Here is a 6039-nt window from a genome sequence, read left to right on the forward strand (position 1 = left end):
AAAATATTGTTCTTCCTTTTAGATTTGTTTTGCCTTTACACCTCTTTTATATATTCTATAATACAACTCATTTTCACATTTCTTAGAATTTGTATAGAGACGGATTCATGATATAAATTTTATAGGTGATCTTTAAGAATTTTCAGCATATACTTTTAAAGTTATGTATTAATATTTATTATTTATAACAAGTTTACTAAATTTCTTAATATAAATTTATGCTCCATATTAAAAGTGGTTAATTTAGATGTATTCTATCCTCTGGATTAATTTATTGAGTAGTGAATTTCTATATAGATGGATAGAAATAATTTAGTAGAAAACATGAAATGATAATTCTAGAAAGTTTAACAGGGAAAAATGTTTAACTCGACACAATTAAGACCAAGGCGAGGATAGAGGGAAATTTTGAGTCACTTTGATAACGAATATTTATCAATTTTAAATGATAAAGTTAAGAGTATATCGGACTTTTTTTCCTTTTATTTATGTAGTAAATGATGAGTTACAATTATAACTCTGCTACTAAACTAGACCGACCAGGTTTGGATTTCAAATTTGTCGGAAAGATTAGGTATGTTTGATAGTTGAGAAAAAAGCTCGATTTATTTGAATACAAAGCTTGTATACTTCTACTTTAGTTGTTAACTAGGTCCTATGCTTTAAAATTGTGGTCCCACTTTTTATTTCAAAGTTTTGCATCTTTGAAAAAAGGTATTCTTTTGTTTTCAAAGTGAAAAACGATAAAAACTTTTTCATTGATATGTTTTTATTATTGTACACCCTTAAGATGATCATGTTCCTCACAAAAAACAACGAAATAGTGCTCACTAGACATTTTTCGACCTCATCTCTAAGAAAAATAATCATTTTTTCAAATTCGACAAGTGAAACTTCATAACAATATCCTAGAATTTTACGTGTGAAATTTGAAACTTCAGAACAATAACTATTTACAAAGACAAAAGTTAACTATTTGTGACTTTACCCAAAAATAAATTAATCCAAATAGTGTGGAAGAAAGCTGGAAATTCTTGGACATTACAAAAAAATAAATCACCTCCAATGGAAACATAATTAAAGTCAATAAATTCCCGTTATAACTTCTTACGCGGGGCATACTTTAGCTTCACTATAAAAGGAACTTCCATGAAACAAATTTGTTCATCCAATTCCAAGCACAATTGAATCTTTTCTCTCGTATATCAATTGACTACGTCTCAATCCTGAACTAGTTAAGTTTCGTCGATCGCCATACATACTACAAACATTAATTTCATTAACCTCGCATTTTCCACCTTTACATAGTCAAAGAAAGACTGGTCCATGATGTTTCAAGCAAACTTGCATTATCTCTGCATGAACATTACACTTGATTTGCCATCTGAAGTTGATTTCTCCAGCAAAAAAAGATGGCACTTAGCTTTTGCTACAATCTATTGTTCCAGAGCTTTTAAAATTAAGACCAGCACTAAAGCACTACATGGAGCTGCCTACAATCCAAAAAAAGCACTTCGTGAATCGACTGATACAATCGCGATTGATGTAGTTCAAGACCACCCTTTTTTCTCAGGCATTGATCACTCAAGTCTATCAAAGCTTGTCAAGGATAAAAGCGTTGATGAACTTGCTAACCTTGGAGGTGTACAAGGTGTTGCTGCTTCTCTCAAAAGTGATACAACTATTGGTGTGAGCGGAGATCCAGAAGACGTTGCACGTAGACATGAGGCTTTTGGAAGCAACACGAATCGTAAGCCAGCTAGTAAAAGTTTCTTCATCTTTGTTTGGGAATCATTCAAAGATCCTACTATCATTATACTTTTGCTCTGTGCTGCTCTGTCTCTTGGATTTGGAATTAAGGAGCATGGACTGAAAGAAGGATGGTACGATGGAGGGAGTATTTATGTCGCTGTGTTTCTTGTCATCGCTGTTTCGTCTATTAGTAATTTCAGACAAAACAGACAGTTTGATAAGCTTTCCAAGTGAGCAAAAATATTCCAGTTGAAGCTGTTAGAAAGAGGAGACGCCAACAGATATCGATTTTTGAAATTGTTGTTGGAGATGTCATTTGCTTGAAAATTGGAGATCAAGTCCCTGCTGATGGGATTTTAGTAGAAGGTCATTCTTTACAGGTGGATGAATCTAGCATGACTGGAGAAAGTGATCATGTAGAGATTAACCTTACCGGAAATCCATTCTTGATATCTGGCACGAAGGTTGTCGATGGCTATGGCATGATGCTTGTGACATCGGTTGGAATGAACACGACCTGGGGTGAAATGATGAGCCAAATCAGCAGTGATTCTAATGAGCAAACCCCTCTTCAAGAACGACTCAACAGCTTACTACATCGATTGGTAAAGTTGGGTTGCTAGTTGCTTTCTTAGTTCTTGTTGTCCTATTGGTTAGATACTTTACTGGGACAACAAAAGATGAGAATGGGAACAAAGAATTCAACGGGAGCAAGACATCATCTGATGATGTGATCAATGCTGTGGTGGGAATTGTTGCTGCTGCTGTTACCATTGTTGTAGTCGCGATTCCTGAAGGCTTGCCTTTAGCTGTTACACTTACTCTGGCTTATTCCATGAAGAGAATGATGGCTGATCAGGCAATGGTTAGGAAGCTCTCCGCATGTGAGACTATGGGATCTGCCACCACCATCTGTACAGACAAAACAGGCACTCTTACATTAAATAAGATGACCGTGACAAAGTTTTTCTTAGGCAAACAACACGTGAAGGCAGAAAGTCATACATCAATTTCAGCAAAAGTTCTTGAACTATTCCATCAAGGGGTTGGATTAAACACTACTGGTAGTGTTTTCAAGTCCTCCGATCCATCTTCCAGCTTTGAGTTCTCAGGCAGCCCTACTGAAAAAGTTATTCTTTCATGGGCTGTTATGGAACTGAACATGGAGATGGATCAAATCAAAAGAAATTTCAACATTCTACATGTGGAAGCTTTCAATTCAGAGAAAAAGAAGAGCGGTGTCCTGATCAAGAACATCAGTGATGGCACAATTCATGCACATTGGAAAGGTGCTGCTGAAATGATTTCAAGAATGTGCTCCCATTACTATGATCTAGAAGGGAACGTAAAACCTCTAGAGGAATCAGATAAGGAAGAATGTGACAGGATAATTGAAGGAATGGCTGCCAGCAGCCTGAGATGTATCGCATTCGCACACAAGCAAGTGCCAAAAGCTGAGCAGAAGGATAATGAACATATGCATGGAAATGTTCCAGACAACTCTTTCATTCTTTTGGGCTTTGTTGGCCTAAAAGATCCATGTCGACCAGGTGTGAAGAAAGCAGTGGAAGCTTGCCAAAGTGCTGGTGTGAACATCAAGATGATCACTGGAGACAATGTGTTCACTGCAAAAGCCATAGCAAGGTGGCTAAAGAGAGTTCTGATATAGTCATCTTGGATGATAACTTTGCTTCAGTTGCCACAGTTTTGAAATGGGGAAGGTGTGTCTATAACAACATCCAGAAATTCATCCAATTTCAGCTCACAGTAAATGTGGCTGCGCTCGTGATCAATTTTGTAGCTGCTGTTTCATCTGGTGAGGTACCACTCACAGCAGTACAGTTGCTGTGGGTAAATTTGATCATGGACACATTGGGGGCATTAGCACTTGCGACAGAGAAGCCAACCGAGGAACTCATGAATAAGAAACCAGTCGGTAGGACTGCACCGCTTATCACCAACATTATGTGGAGAAATCTAATGGCTCAGGCCTTGTATCAGATTGCTGTTTTATTGACCTTACAATTCAGAGGAGAATCAATCTTTGGTGTCAGCAAGAGGGTAAACGATACATTGATCTTCAACACATTTGTTCTTTGCCAAGTGTTCAATGAATTCAACGCGCGAAACCTGGAGAAGAAGAATGTCTTTAAGGGAATACACAAGAACAAGTTGTTCATGGCAATCATCGGAATAACATTGGTTCTCCAAGTGGTGATGGTGGAGTTCCTAAAGAAGTTCGCAATTACAGAGAGGCTGAATTGGGGGCAATGGGGAATCTGCATTGGATTTGCAGCTGCATCTTGGCCAATTGGTTGGCTTGTCAAGTGCATAGCTGTCCCAGAGAGACCAATCTTCAGTTATCTCAGGTTAAAATTGAGTAAATATAGATGTTCATTTTTTTTTGGTCCATAAGCTAGTTTGTTGTAATTGTATTAGTTTGTTGTGAAATGGTTGATTTATGTTGCATTCATTTATTACTCACTACTTGTATTTCTCTATGGTATGTTTCTAAATAAAGAGTTGTACAGAATTCTTCTACTACAGTTACAGAGCATAGATTTACAGTTAAAAATTGCTAAAATATCAAATTCTGAACTCACATTTTTTAAAACTTAAAAGTGCAATGGAATCACCTTAATAGTTGAACATATCTAAAAGTGTCAAGTCCAGAGTTTCTCCCTTTGCATATCCAAATTTCTCCACCTCTCAGTAGTAAAGACTAAAGATATTCAACAAATAAACTGAAAAAATTAAAGTTAATTTTTTGGAACTACAAAAAAAACTTAGATTTTTTATGAAAGCTTCTAGAATGATCTAATCTTAAAGCTAGATCTAAAAGTTCTAGATTCATAGCTAGATGATGAAGTTATCCAGATTTTTACATCTACAATAATTTCTAGAAGCATCTAGACAAGTAAAAATAGAGATGACATTAGGCATTCTCTTATCCAAAATCTTCCTTAACGATATTGAACTGGCCGAACGTTTCCCCAATTATACTTTTCTTCTGCTATTCTCTACGTAGACAAAGTCCATTTTCCTAATTCAATCCTTGTCAATCATCATAGAATTCATAATGCAATAAAACTTGTTTTCAGGTTGATCACAGCAGGGTTCAGAAGTGGAAAATGTGTGTAATGTGGATCCCAAGGGATGAGAAGAGATGTCAGTTTGTTACCTCTTTCAGTTTATGCAATATAGACTGATCGCCGATGGCCGATGGCCGATGGCCGATGCAATGCCTGAGAATTTTCAGTCAGAAGTACTTTCCGGTACCGGTGATTTTGTATCTCTCTTCCTAATATGACCTACTCAGTCACGCATCAATTTGGGGATTGGAAAGTTGAAAGATGAATGAAATCATGTGACACTGATAGCAGAATTAGAGCCTTCCTTTCCAATTACTTTTCGCGCCACTATGATATATTGCAAAGACATTGTTTCTAGTATCTGAATTGAAATGTTAACCAGAATTTATTGATTTATTTCGATAATGGTTTTGATTAGTTTTACTATGGGTTATCGGTTTTTAATATTTTGGTGCTTTTTTCTTAACTAGTTTCACAGCACGTGCGTTGCACGTGTGTATCGTATATATATAGTATATGATTTTGTAAAATAGAATTAATATTACTAAATTAATGTTTTTTAGTAAATAATTATAACTTAAAGAACATAGGACAAGTGCTTTCAAATGATTAATATTGATTGCCATAGAGTTACTTGTATTTTGAGATCAAAATGACCAGATATTATTGAAACATTTCAAAATACATTTCAAAGTTTATATATGGGGAGAAAGTGACATTTCTTTAGTAGTATTATTATTGCTTCACTCAATTTTGTAAACAAATCTAACCAACAAATTTTTTTTTTTAAATATCAATACAAAAAATGTCACCAATAGTCTTTCCTCTTGAGGTTATGAACACAAATGATGTACACCATTTAAGTACAAATTTTGTTGTTTGATTCAATAAGAATCTTATGGGGAAAAAAAAACTTTTAAAGTTTATAATTTAAAATATATCATGACATTATTTTGTATTACTATAATATGATGTTATTAAATGTACAAAAATAAAAAGATAATGGTGTCGCTTTCATTCGTAGAAAAGAGTAGCACATATGATTGATTACTTTAGCAAAAATGTCTTAGAATAAATTTAATCAGCCCTAGGGCCCATAACTTATATACCTAAAGTAGGTAGTGGTTTGAGTGGATGTCAATTACTTAGCTTGACCAATTCTTTGTTTTAGATATATATATATATATATATATAT

General features: G+C 35.0%; 1 pseudogene; it reads left to right on the forward strand.

Annotated features, from left to right (window-relative positions):
* Positions 1-1121: 1121 nt before the first annotated feature.
* Positions 1122-4296, forward strand: LOC102592420 (putative calcium-transporting ATPase 13, plasma membrane-type; annotated as a pseudogene).
* Positions 4297-6039: the final 1743 nt, after the last annotated feature.

The sequence above is a fragment of the Solanum tuberosum genome, unplaced genomic scaffold, assembly GCF_000226075.1.
Source record: "Solanum tuberosum cultivar DM 1-3 516 R44 unplaced genomic scaffold, SolTub_3.0 scf00439, whole genome shotgun sequence".
Taxonomy (NCBI): Eukaryota; Viridiplantae; Streptophyta; class Magnoliopsida; order Solanales; family Solanaceae; genus Solanum; species Solanum tuberosum.